The sequence below is a fragment of the Phocoena sinus genome, chromosome 6 (assembly GCF_008692025.1).
Source record: "Phocoena sinus isolate mPhoSin1 chromosome 6, mPhoSin1.pri, whole genome shotgun sequence".
Classification (NCBI taxonomy): Eukaryota; Metazoa; Chordata; class Mammalia; order Artiodactyla; family Phocoenidae; genus Phocoena; species Phocoena sinus.
The window spans coordinates 103,410,034-103,424,721 of NC_045768.1; positions in this window are offsets into that span (position 1 = coordinate 103,410,034).

Genomic DNA, 14,688 nt, shown 5'->3' on the forward strand with positions numbered 1-14,688 from the left:
ATTCCCTCATGACCCTTTATATTTTTCAAAATTTAGCTATTCAAGAACTTTCATTCTTCCATATAAGTTTTTAAATGTTTGTTGAGCTTCTAAAAAAGAGTCCTGCTGGAATTTTAATGGCCTTGCATTGAGTATATAGACTGATTTGGTCAGATTAAAATCTTTATATCATGGAATGCTATCTCATCCATGAGTGTGTTGTCTTTCTATTTTATTGAAATCTTCCGTTTTATCCTGTGAGTTGTAAATTTTTCTCTCTAAAAGTTGTGTGCATTCTAGATACTTCATAAAATTTGTTGTTACTATGAATGATACCTTATTTTCTAATTTATTTTCAGTTTCATTATTGGTGTCATAGAGGAATATTGTAACTCTGGCTGAATTCTCTTGTTAGTTCTAATAGCTCCTATTAGGTTTTTGATATAGATGATCATATCAAAGGAAAAGAATAGAAGTTTTAATTTTTCCCTTTCTAATCTTCCACCTTTTACATTCAGTGCTATGTTAAAAGTAGTAGTAATGAAGAAAATGCTTGTTTTCTTCCTAGTCTTAAAGGGAATATGTTCCTACGAATCTCCATTGAGTTTGATGTTTGCTTAGGGTTTTGGCATAAAATCTTTATCAAGTTAAGGAAGTCCTTTTTATTCTCAATCCTCTAAGAGGCTTTTTAAAAAATAAAAAATAAATATTTTAATTTAACCTTATAAAGTACTTTCTCTGTATCTACTTTTAATGTGGTAAGTTACATTGATAGACTTTCGAATGTTAAATCACCCTTACGTCTTAGGATGAACTCTCTTGAATAGAGGCACGCTTGTGGGTTTAGGTAGCTAATATTTTCTTTAGAATTTGTGCATCTGTGCTTATATGTAAACTTGTTTATACTTTTTTTCTTTCATTCCTTCAACATCCCCCTCTTAACTTTGTTGGCATTATCTAGAATTTTAATTCTGGATCGTAACAGATATATGGTAAATCTATTTCAGTCAGTCCTTCATTTATATTACACTATCTTCTTGAACTTCTTTTTTTGCTGGAATATTTTCTCTTAGAGAGTTTCCAAAAATATATTTGTAGCAAAACCCTTTATGCATAAAAATATCTTTATTACATGTTTATACTTTAATGAGGGTTTCTGTAGATATAAAATTCTAAGCTTCAAAATAATTTTAACATTTTGAAAATATTTCTCCTTTGCCATCTGCCTCTAGTGCTACAATTAAGAAGTCTGATGTCAAACTGATTCTTGTTCCTCTGTAGGTGATCTACTTCTTTGTTCTGGAAGCTTTTGTAAATAACCCTTTGGTTTGATGTTTTAAAATTTTATAGTTTAAGTTGTGGGTGCTTAGTGTGGGGTGTTTTTTTGTTTTTTTTTTTTTTTTTTTTTTTTGTGGTATGCGGGCCTCTCACTGTTGTGGCCTCTCCCGTTGCGGAGCACAGGCTCCGGAAGCGCAGGCTCATCAGCCATGGCTCACGGGCCCAACCGCTCCGCGGCACGTGGGATCCTCCCGGACCGGGGCACGAACCCGCGTCCCCTGCATCGGCAGGCGGACTCCCAACCACTGCGCCACCAGGGAAGCCCAGTGTGGGGTGTTTTTATATTTATTCTGCACTTCTTCTTAACCTGAAGTTATATTTTTTGAAATATGGAAAATTCACAGTCATTTAATTGCTTCCTCTCAACTTTTTTTTCTCTTCTTCCGGCGTTTCTAAGTATCTTTTATATATAATTTTTTGTTTTCTTAATACATTCTTGGTGTCTTCTAGGAGAGTTCTTTAATACAGTCTCCTTAAAATGATAAGCCTTTTGCTATTCACGATATCAATTGAACTCTTTCCATTTTATTTTCATACCTAACATGTCTAGATAATTTTCCTTTATGACTTCTTCCTCCTCCGGCGTTGAATAGTCTCTCTTTCATGTTCCTCTTTTGTGTTGTGAACGGCCGCCCTTATCCCACTGATGATAATTAATGCCTTTAAGCTCTTGCTCTGTCCCACCACTTTCTCTTGTTTTAACTGGTTGGAGCTGCTGTGCTCCTTTTTATAAAGGTTGTGAAGATGGCATGTTATTGTCATCTAGCCACCTCCCAGCCTCCTGAAGGCTCTGATTCAACCACCTCGGTTTGTGATTAAAGCTCAGGTCCCAGCCTGTGCCCTTCCTGCTGAGAAAATGCTTCAGCTCTGTGTTGTCTCTATCTCTGCCCTGCTCAGCCTTTTCAGGAACTGTAATCACCTAGCTGCTGAGATGGGAATGAGTATGGGGCAAGAAAGCTCAGAGACAAACCTTAGTTGTTTCTGGTTTTCAGCTTTATTGAAGTGTAATTGACAAATACAGATTGTATATATTTAAAGTATACAACGTGATGTTTTGATATATATATATATATATATATATATATATATATATATACACACACACACAATGTGAGATGATTACCACAATCAAGTTAATTAACACATCCATCACCTTGCATAGTTTCGATTTTGGGGTCTGGGTGTGTGGGGAGAACACTTAGGATCAACCCTCTCAGCAGATTTCAGTGGAATATTTTTCAGCCTTAGAAAAGAAGGAAATCCTTCTATTTGCTACAACGTGGATGAACCTGGAGGACATTATGTTAAACAAAGTAAGCCAGATGCAGAAGGACAAATACTGCATGATCGCACTTATACGTGGAATCTACAAAAGTCAAATTCAAAAGCAGAGAGTAGAATGGTGTTTGGCAGGGACTGAGAAGCAGGGAAACAGGGAAATGTTGGTTAAAGAGTACAAAAGTTCAGTCATGGGCTTCCCTGGTGGCGCAGTGGTTGAGAGTCCGCCTGCTGATGCAGGGGACGCGGGTTCGTGCCCCGGACCGGGAAGATCCCACGTGCCACGGAGCAGCTGGGCCCGTGAGCCATGGCCGCTGAGCCTGCGCGTCCGGAGCCTGTGCTCCGCAAAGGGAGAGGCCACAACAGTCAGAGGCCCGCATACCGCAAAAAAAAAAAAAAAAAAAAAAAGTTCAGTCATTCAGGATGAATCAGTTTGGGAGATCTAATTCTAATGTACAACAAGCCCTAGTTGTTAGCTGCACTCCACTCCTGACAGGTAGATGCACTACCTTGATTTTAATCTCTCCCCTCATTGCTGGAGCTGGTGCTTGACTGATGCTGCTCTATTTGTTGTTATATATGACATCATATATGACATTCTGCCTTGCAGAAGTGAAGAGACTAATGCTGGAGAGAAAAAAAAAAAAAAAAAGAGAGAGAAGCTGAAAAAACCCTTTCCCTAATCCTACCTGTGGTACCCAGCTCTTTTTTTATGTTAATTGCTTATTCTCCTACTACCAGGACCCAATTACATACTGTTGCCCAGAAGGGTTTTTTGGTTTGCTTTGTTTTTGTCCTTGTTTGTTTGTTTTTAATGTTAACTACCTTGATTCATGAATCTCCTCCTAGCTTCTATGGCATATGCATTCACAAGGGGAGGCCAGAAACACTTCCTAGTGCTGTTACCCTGTCTGCTGTGATTTTTATATGTTCATCTTTTACCTAGTGTTCATGGCGAATCTTGATTATTTGTAGATTAGATGTTCTATGTGGAGAATTATGTCTTTGTAGAAATAACGTCAGTGATGTATCTCCCTTTGCGATTATTAAACTCTTTTTTTCTTGTCCTATTGTATTTGTTAGATTCTCTAATAGAATATTAAGAGTAAGACTGATATTGAGAATTATTGTCTTGCTCTTGACATTAATATAAATAATATTTGCTTTAGGTTTGGGATAGATGTCTTTATCAGCTTAAGAAAGTTTCCTTCTATCCTTAGTTTTAAAACTCGGAGAGTTTTTAGTTTTTGTTTAAATCATGAATTTGTTGTTGTTCATCCTGAACAAACAACAATTTGTTGTTGAGTGCTTTTTCTGCATTTATTGCTAAGATCATATGGTTTGCCTTCTTTTTTCTCCTTCTTTCCTTTTCTTTTTTTTCATTCTTTCCTTGTTTTTGGTTTTCTTTCTTTAATCTGTTAATTTATGTGGCAGGAATACGTAAGTGGATTTTCTAATACTGAATCATCCTTATGTTCTTGGAATAATATGTACTTGGATTTGACTTGCTAATAGTTCAAAATTTTTGTATCTGTGCTCGTAAATGAGATTGTGTTATATGTTCTTTTATTTTTGCCCAGTTTGGGTCAATTTTATATTAATCTTAAAAAATGAGTTGGATTACCTTCCCCGATGAAACTATTTATTGGGTTTTTGGCCAACCCAATATGTAAGATAGGGAATACCTATTCCTTCAAACTAGAAAAACTAGGCAGTAAAACTATTAAGACTGGTAATATTTTGTGAGGTGGAAGAAACAGTTTACTGGTTAAATTACTTTAAAAGATATTAACAGGTTTTTTTTTTTATTTCTTCTTGAGATAATTTTGAGAATTTAGACTTTTCTAGAAAATTTTCATTTCATCTGTTTCACAATTTATTGGTTAAAGTCGTTCATAATGTTCTCATGATTTTTAAAATCTCTGTTATAGATGTAGTTATGCCCTGTTTATACATTACTAACCTTTCTTTATAACCTTTTTTTTTGGCCATTATATATTCTCTTCCTCTTGCCCCAACTCCTTTCTGACTTGGAGTTATAATTTTTGTATATAACCTTTTAGTACTTATTCTTTTAAATATGTATACCTATTCGTCTTCTAATGAAAACTCTTCAGGAATCCTTAGCCAAAAGTTTTTAGATTGCTGGAGTTATCCACTCTGCACACCTTCCCCACCGTCTCCTTTGTTATTAACTCTCTGCAGTTTTAGGTTCACCTTTAAAAAATATTAAAAATTAATTAAGTCAACTGTTTTATTAAATTTATAAACATACTTCATCAATTTCTCGGCTCACCACTGTCCTTTATAACTCACTTCATTTCTCTAGGGTCACTTGTCGCTCTTTGGTGGTTCCTTCAACATGGGTTGAGAGATGAGAACAGTTTGAGTCTCTGTGTGACTGGAAATGTCTTATTTCCTCCTCACTTTTCTCTGGAAGCTTTCTACTCTTTTTTTTTTTTTTTTTTTCTCCTTTTGGATCTCTGGGATAGAGATTTGGAGTGATCGTCATTCATGGTTCATAACCACTAAGTACTATATATTTTTGTCTAGCTATCTACCTATCTATCTATCTTTCTGTCTTTTCCATCTCTATAAAGGTAAATATCAGTATATGTCAATATCAGTTCAGAAACAGATATATAGATATAGTTGATATAGATATATTGTATTTAATATCTAACATTTGAGGAATCTTTAAGAATGAAAAACTAAATTATTACAAAAAACATACATCTTTTAATGGGCTCTTTCCCTATTCCATCCCTCCGTCTCCCTCCCTCCCAGAAATAATCCCTAATATGAATTTTGTGTTTACTTTTCCCTTGCTTTAATACATGTTTTGTCATCTATTTATCTAGGCCTTTACAACATATTATTTGATGTAGCTTGGTTTTAAATTTTATAAAAAGGGTATCTTACTAGATATAATTCTCTGGAACTTGTTTTTTTCATGTAATATTTTAAGATTCATCCAGGCCATTGTATGTGGTTGTAGTTTTTTCATTTTCTTGCTGTGAAATATTCCATGGTATAAATTTATACAATTTAACTTTCCCCGTCAATGGACATTTAGGATGCTTTAATTTTTTGATGTTATGAATCGTGCTGCTATGACATTTTTGTACAAATTCTTGAGACGCATATACTAAAGTTTTTTCTTGGATATATATCTGGGGGTAGAATTGCTGAGTTGCAGGGTATAAGGATGTTCAATTTTACACGATAATGTCAAATTGATTTTTAAAATAACTATCAATTTACACTCCCCAAAATTACAGATGGGGATGCCATTGATACGCTTGCCAAAACTCAATATAATCAGATTTCTTTAATTTTTAAAGATCAAATTAGTAAAAAATGGCATCTCAGTTTGTCTTAATTTGCATTTCCCTGATTACTAGTGGGGTCGGATATCTCTTTACTTTTTAACTAACCATATGATTTCCTTTTTGATGGAATTCAGAAAATCTTTTTCCCCCTAGTGAGTTGTTTGTTTGTTTCTTATCAACTTGTAGAAATTTTAAAATATATTCTCAGTTGTAATATTTTGTTGGTTGTATGAGTATTTTCTACCAGTTCATAGTTTGATTTTTCACTTTTTTGAAGTCTCTTTTTCTGAGCAGAAGTTTTAACAATCTTAATGTAGTTGAACCTATTTATCTTTTCTTTTTAAAGTTGGTGCTTTTAGTGTATTATTTAAGAAATCCTACCCTACCACAAGGCCAGAAAGACAATCATCTAAATTTTTTTTCTAAAAGTTTTAAAGGTTCACTTTTGACATTTATATTCTTAGAAATTTTATTTTTGGACTCTCCAGTTTTGCTGGGTTTATTTTATTTTGCTCAGTATTGGTGAATACTTATAATCCAGGGACCCATGTCTTTCTTCATTGCTGGAAAACTCTCAGCGATTGTTGTGTTGAATATTGCTTCTCCATCTATACCTCTCATTTCTCCTTACAGAGCTCCTAGTTAATGGAAGTTGAAAATTCTCAATATATTATCTATCTTTCAACAGTTCTTTCTTTCTTAAAGTTTCTCTATTTCTCTATGTGTATTTGGAGAAAACATTTTTATACTTTATTCCAATTCACTGAGTCTTCATTTAGCTATATCTAGTCAAGAGATTATCCCATTATTGAATTTATTTGACAACCGTAGTTTTCAACTTAATTATTTCATTTTTTAAAAATATCCACTTACATTTCATAATTTTATCCTTATTCGTAGATATTATTTCTTCATTTATCTCTTTGAAAACCCTAAACATACTTACTTTGAAGTCTATTTCAGATTTTTCTGTTATTTATTTCCATCTGTTGTAAATTCATATTCTGATAGTTGATTTTGTTGACTTTTTTCCTACATTTTGTGGACTTTTTGGGAATTTATATATTTAGGCTCATCTTGAATGGGTGGATATTTCTCTCATTCTTTTTCTTTGGGATTATTCTCCATTTAGTGGCCTTGAAATAATTGTCCCTAGGCCGTCCAAAAACATGTCTTACATTGGAGGCCTAGAACTCCTGCTCTGCAGTGAAATTGGAGATGTCAGCCTGGCTTGGTTCTTTTCTTCATCTTAAAGCTCTGCTTTGTCTTACCTTCCTTAGCCCAGGAAACATTTGGCAACAACAGTTAGCAGGCCTGAAATTCAACCTAAAAGTATATTTTATTTTATATTTCCTTAATTGTTAAAGTCAAAAGTGAAATATTATCACTTGTCTCCTCCCACTTTAGATGAGGAATTTAGCATATAAATTCCTCCTTCTCTTTTACTTCTTGGTTTTGCTGATATGATTTGGGAATTTAAATCAGGATTATTGCTCTCAATGTATTATTTTTGAATAGCCAGTTCCCTCTTAAATGGGAATGCTCCAATGTAATACAGTAGGAACACCCATGATTTTCTATGCCTCCATAAATGGAGCACTGGTGATCATGAAGAATATAATTTTGGGGGTGACTGCCAATTTTCTTCTATGTAAGTGACAGTTGCAAAAGAAACGAAAACAAAAGTAGCATAACGAAGAAAATAGGCGTTCTTCGTAGGTCATTCTAACAGTTAACTTCTTTTTTCAGAGCAGCTGTTAGCTTATATCCTTATTGTAAATAGCTTACCCAGTAAGGATTGGAAAAACTCACGAGGATGTGGAGATATTTAAATGTAAAGTATTCACAGGCACTGGAAATAGAGCAAACACCAAAACCTAATGGTCTACACCATCATGGAATTTATGGTCTAATTAAACAAACTTAATCACCTATAGTTACTTTGCAAGTTCACCTTCAACACATTTCATTCTGTCTTCCATCTCCATAGCTCTTCTCAAAGACCCTCATGACCTCCATGTTGCCAAATCCATTAGCCTTTCACCATATTTTACTTGACAACATTCAAGAGATTTAACTACCTATCTTTCTAAAAATCACTTTTCTCTCTTAGTCTATTTTTTTAAATTTTATTTATTTTTTTATACAGCAGGTTCTTATTAGTTATCTATTTTGTACATATTAGTGTATATATGTCAATCCCAATCTCCCAATTCATAACACCACCACACGCCCACCACTTTCCCTCCTTGGTGTCCATACGTTTGTGTCTCTAATTCTGCCTTGAAAACAGGTCCCCTGTACCATTTTTCTAGATTCCACATATATGTGTAATATACGATATTTGTTTTTCTCTTTCTGACTTACTTCACTCTGTATGACAGTCTCTCAGTCCATCCACGTCTCTACAAATGACCCAATTTTGTTCCTTTTATGGCTGAGTAATATTCCATTGTATATATGTACCATGTCTTCTTTATCCATTCGTCTGTCAATGGGCATTTAGGTTGCTTCCATGACCTGGCTATTGTAAATAGTGCTGCAGTGAACATTGGGATGCATGTGTCTTTTTGAATTATGGTTTTCTCAGGGTACATGCCCAGTAGTGGGATTGCTGGATCATATGGTAATTCTATTTTTAGTTTTTTAAGGAACCTCCATACTGTTCTCCATACTGGTTGTATCAATGTACATTCCCACCAGCAGTGCAAGAGGGTTCCCTTCTCTCCACACCCTCTCTAGCATTTGTTGTTTGTAGATTTTCTGATGATGCCCATTCTAACTGATGTGAAGTGATACCTCATTGTAGTTTTGATTTGCATTTCTCTAATAATTAGTGATGTTGAGCAGCTCTTCATGTGCCTCTGGGCCATCTGTATGTCTTCTTTGGAGAAATATCTATTTAGGTCTTCTGCCCATTTCTTGATTGGGTTGTTTGTTTTTTTAATATTGAGCTGCATGTGCTGTTTATAGATTTTGGAGATTAATCCTTTGTCCGTTGATTCCTTTGCAAATATTTTCTCCCATTCTGAGGGCTGTCTTTTTGTCTTGTGTATAGTTTCCTTTGCTGTGCAAAAGCTTTTAAGTTTCATTAGGTCCCATTTGTTTATTTTTGTTTTTATTTCCATTACTCTAAGAGGTGGTCAAAAAAAATCTTACTGTGATTTATGTCAAAGAGTGTTCTTCCTATGTTTTCCTCTAAGAGTTTTATAGTGCCCGGTCTTACATTTAGGTCTTTAATCCATTCTGAGTTTATTTTTGTGTATGGTGTTAGGGAGTGTTCTAATTTCATTCTTTTACAAGTAGCTGTTCAGTTTTCCCAACACCACATATTGAAGAGACTGTCTTTTTTCCATTGTATGTTCTTGCCTCCTTTGTCATAGATTAGTTGCCCTCAGGTGTGTGGGTTTATCTCTGGGCTTTCTATCCTGTTCCACTGATCTATATTTCTGTTTTTGTGCCAGTAACATATTGTCTTCACTACTGTAGCTTTGTAGTATAGTCTGAAGTCAGGGAGTCTGATTCCTCCAGCTCCATTTTTCTTTCTCAAGATTGCTTTGGCTATTCAGGGTCTTTTGTGTCTCCATACAAATTTTAAGACGTTTTGTTCTAGTTCTGTAAAAAATGTCATTGGTAATTTGTTAGGGATTGCATTGAATCTGTAGATTGCTTCAAGTAGTACAGTCATTTTCACAATATTGATTCTTCCAATCCAAGAACATGGCATGTCTCTCCATCTTTTTGTGTCATGTTTGATTTCTTTCATCAGTGTCTTATAGTTTTCTGCATACGGGTCTTTTACCTCCTTAGGTAGGTTTATTCCTATGTATTTTATTCTTTTTGTTGCAATGCTGAATGGGATTGTTTCCTTCATTTCTCTTTCTAATCTTTTGTTATTAGTGTATAGGAGTGCAAGAGATTTCTGTGCATTAATTTTGTATCCTGCAACTTTACCAAATTCATTAATTACCTCTAGTAGTTTTATGGTGGCATCTTTAAGATTATCTATGTATAGTGTCAGGTCAGCTGCAAACAGTGAAAGTTTTACTTCTTTTCCAATTTGTATTCCTTTTATTTCTTTTTCTTCTCTGATTGCTATGGCTAGCACTTCCAAAACTGTGTTGAATGATAGTGGTCAGAGTGGACAGCCTTGTCTTGTTCCTAATCTTAGAGGAAATGCTTTCAGTTTTTCACCATTGAGAATGATGTTGGCTGTGGGTTTGTCATATATGGCATTTATTATGTTGAGGTAGGTTCCCTCTATGCCCAGTTTCTGGAGAGCTCTTATCATAAATGGGTATTGAATTTTATAAAAAGCTTTTTCTGCATCTATTGAGGTGATCACATGGTTTTTATTCTTCAATTTGTTGATATGATGTATCACATTGATTGATTTGTGTATATTGAAGAATCCTTGCATCCCTGGGATAAATCCCATTTAATCATGGTGTATGATCCTTTTAATGTGTTGTTGGATTCTGTTTGCTAGTATTTTGTTGGGGATTTTTGCATCTATATTCATCAGTGATATTGGTCTGTAATTTTCTTTTTTGTAGTATCTTTGTCTGGTTTTGGTATCAGGGTGATGGTGGCCTCATAGAATGAGTTTGGGAGTGTTCCTTCCTCTGCAATTTTTTGGAAGAGTTTGAGAAGGATGGGTGTTAGCTCTTCTCTAAATGTTTGATAGAATTCACCTGTGAAGCCATCTGGTCCTGGACTTTTGTTTGTTGGAAGATGTTTAATCTCAGTTTCAATTTCATTACTTGTGATTGGTCTGTTCATATTTTCTATTTCTTCCTGGTTCAGTCTTGGAAGGTTATACCTTTCTAAGAATTTGTCCTTTTTCTTCCAGGTTGTCCATTTTATTGGCATAGGGTTGCTTGTAGTAGTCTCTTATGATGCTTTGTATTTCTGCAGTGTCTGTTGTAAATTCTCCTTTTGCATTTCTAATTTTACTGATTTGAGTCCTCTCCCTCTTTTTCTTGATGAGTCTGACTAAAGGTTTGTCAATTTTGTTTATCTTCTCAAAGAACCAGCTTTTAGTTGAATTGATCTTTGCTATTGCTTTCTTTGTTTCTATTTCATTTATTTCTGCTCTGATCTTTATGATTTCTTTCCTTCTGCTAACTTTGGGTTTTGTTTGTTCTTCTTTCTCTAGTTCCTTTAGGTTTAAGGTTAGATTGTTTATTTGAGATTTTTCTTGTTTCTTAAGGTGGGATTGTATTCCTACAAAATTCCCTCTTAGAACTGCTTTTGCTGCCTCCCATAGGTTTTGGATGGTCATGTTCTCATTGTTATTTGTCTCTTGGTATTTTTTGATTTCCTCTTTGATTTCTTCAGTGATCTCTTATTTAGTAAGTATTGTTTAGCCTCCACGTGTCTGTGGTTTTTTCGCTTTTTCCCCTGTAATTGATTTCTCATCTCATAGCATTGTGGTCGGAAAAGATGCTTGATATGATTTCAGTTTTCTTAAATTTACCAAGGCTTGATTTGTGATGCAAGATGTGATCTGTCTTGGAGAATGTTCTGTGTGCACTTGAGAAGAAAGTGTAATCTGATGTTTTCGAATGGAATGTCCTATAAATTTAATATCACTTAAATCTGTCTGGTCTGTTGTGTCATTTAAAGCTTGTGTTTCCTTATTAATTTTCTGTCTGGATGATCTGTCCATTGGTGTAAGTGAGGTGTTATAGTCCCCTGCTATTATTGTGTTATTGTTGATTTCCTCTTTTATGACTGTTAGAATTTGCCTTATGTACTGAGGTGCTCCTATGTTGGGTGCATATATATTTATAAATGTTATATATTCTTGGATTGATCCCCTTATCATTATGTAGTGTCCTTCCTTGTCTCTTGTAATATTCTTTATTTTAAAGTCTATTTTATCTGAAATGAGTATTGCTACTCCAGCTTTCTTTTGATTTCCATTTGGATGGAATATCTTCTTCTATCCCCTCACTTTCAGTCTGTTTGTGTCCGTAGCTCTGAAGTGGGTCTCTTGTAGACAACATATATATGGGTCTCATTTTTGTATTCATTCAGCAAGACTGTGTCTTTTGGTGGAGCATTTAATCCATTCACATTTAATTTAAGGTAATTATCAATATACATGTTCCTATTACCATTTTCTTAATTGTTTTGTGTTTGTTTTCATAGGTCCTTCTCTTCTCTTGTGTTTCCCACTTAGAGGAGTTCCTTTAGCATTTGTTTTAGAGCTGGTATGGTGGTGCTGAATTTTCTTAGCTTTTGCTTGTCTGTAAAGCTTTTGATTTCTCTGTCAAATCTGAATGAGATCCTTGCTGGGTAGAGTACTATTGGTTGTAGGTTCTTCCCTTTCATGACTTGCAATATATCGTTCCACTCACTGCTAGCTTGTAGAGTTTGTGCTCAGAAATCAGCTGTTAACCTTATGGGAGTTCCCTTGAATGTTATTTGTCATTTTTCCCTTGTCGCTTTTAGTAATTTTTCTTTGTCTTTAATTTTTGTCAATTTGATTGCTATGAGTCTCAGCCTGTTTCTCCTTGTGTTTATCCTGCCTGGGACTCTGTGCTTCCTGGACTTGGGTGGCTATTTCCTTTCCCATGTTAGGGAAGTTTTCTACTATAATCTCTTCAAATATTTTCTCAGGTTCTTTCTCTCTTCTCCTTCTGGGGCCCCTATAATGCAAATGTTGGTGCATTTAATGTTGTCCCAGAAGTCCCTTAGGCTGTCTTCATTTCTTTTCATTCTTTTTTCCGTATTCTGTTCCATGGCAGTGAATTCAACCATTCTGTCTTCCAGGTCACTTATCCATTCTTCTGCCTCAGTTATTCTGCTGTTGATTCCTTCCAGTGTATTTTTCATTTCAGTTATTGTATTGTTCATCTCTGTTTGTTTGTTCTTTAATTCTTCTAAGTGTTTGTTCTTTAATTCTTCTAGGTCTTTGTTAAACATTTCTTGCATCTTCTCGATCTTTGCCTCCATTCTTTTTCCGAGGTCCTGGATCATCTTCCCTATCATTATTCTGAATTCTTTTTCTGGAAGGTTGCCTATCTCCACTTCATTTGGTTGTTTTTCTGGGGTTTTATCTTGTTCACTCATCTGGTACATAGCCCTCTGCCTTTTCATTTTGTCTGTGAATGTGGTTTTTGTTTCACAGGCTGCAGGATTGTAGTTCTTCTTGCTTCTGCTGTCTGCCCTCTGGTGGATGAGGCTATCAAAGAGGCTTGTGCTAGTTTCCTGATGGGAGGGACTGGTGGTGGGGAGAGCTGGGTGTTGCTCAGGTGGACAGAGCTCAGTAAAACTTTAATCTGCTTGTCTGCTGATGGGTGGGGCTAGGTTCCCTTCCTGTTGGTTGTTTGGCCTAAGGCAACCCAGCACTGGAGCATAGAGGCTCTTTTTTGGGGCTAATGGTGGACTCCGGGAGGGCTCACGCCAAGGAGTACTTCCCAGAACTTCTGCTACCAGTGTCCTTGTCCCTGTGGTGAGCCATAGCTACCCCCCACCTCTGCAGGAGACCCTCCAACACTAGCAGGTAGGTCTGGTTTAGTCTCCTATGGGGTCACTGCTCCTTCCCCTGGGTCCCAGTGCACACACTACTTTGTGTGTGCCCTCCAAGAGTGGAGTCTCTGTTTGCCCCAGTCCTATCAGAGTCCTGCAATCAAATCCCGCTAGCCTTCAAAGTCTAATTCTCTCAGAATTCCTCCTCCAGTTGCTGGACCCCCAGGTTGGGAAGCCTGACGTGGGGCTCAGCACCTTCACTCCAGTGGGTGGACTTCTGTGGTATAAGTGTTCTCCAGTTTGTGAGTCACCCACCCAGCGGTTATGGGATTTGATTTTATTGTGATTGCGCCCCTCCTGCCGTCTCATTGCGGCTTCTCCTTTGTCTTTGGTTGTGGGGTATCTTTTTTGGTGAGTTCCAGTGTCTTCCTGTCGATGATTGTTCAGCAGTTAGTTGTGATTCCAGTGCTCTCACAAGAGGGAGTGAGAGCAAGTCCTTCTTCTCCGCCATCTTGAAGCAATTTCTCCTCTCTCTTCGTTTTGATGAAACCAAACTCCTGGTTTTCCTCCTGTTTTCCTGGCTGCTCCTCTGTGATCTGACTAATAAATATTGGAGTTCCCAGGGCTTGTTCCTGAATCTCCATTTCTTCTAGTAGTCTCTCCTTATGAAATCTTATTCAGTCCCATAGCTTTAAATAATGTACCGTGAGGATCTCAAAGCTAATCCTCAGCTCTGAATCCTCTTTTAAGCTCCAAACTCATAGGTCTAATTGCCTACTTGACATCATATCCACTTGATATGGACATGTAATAGACAACTCAAACGAACCATGAACTGTTGCCCACCAAACTGTCCCTTCTCAATTATTCCCTTACCTTACCTCCGTAAATGATTCTACCAGCCAGTTGCTAAGCTAAAAGTCTACGAATATTTCCTCACTTTTCCTTAACCCCAATGTCCAATCCATCCACTTTTCTCCATTCCCACTGCCACCACTGAAGTCTCAGCCACCATCACCTCTTGCCTTTACCACAGCAAATTCTCACTGGTGTTCAGGATTCCGTGCCTGCTTCACTCCAGTCCCTTCTTCACATGGCAGACAAAGTGATCTTTTAGAATATGAATCACATCATGTTATTCCCTGGCTTAAGACCCATCATCACTTCCCAGTGCCTTCAGAAAAAAGCATGTAACGTAGCTCCTCTTAACATGGCTTATTTCACCAACTTCATCTTATTCCATTCTCCCCCAGTTCTTTTCTAGTCCTTAAACATGGCAGGT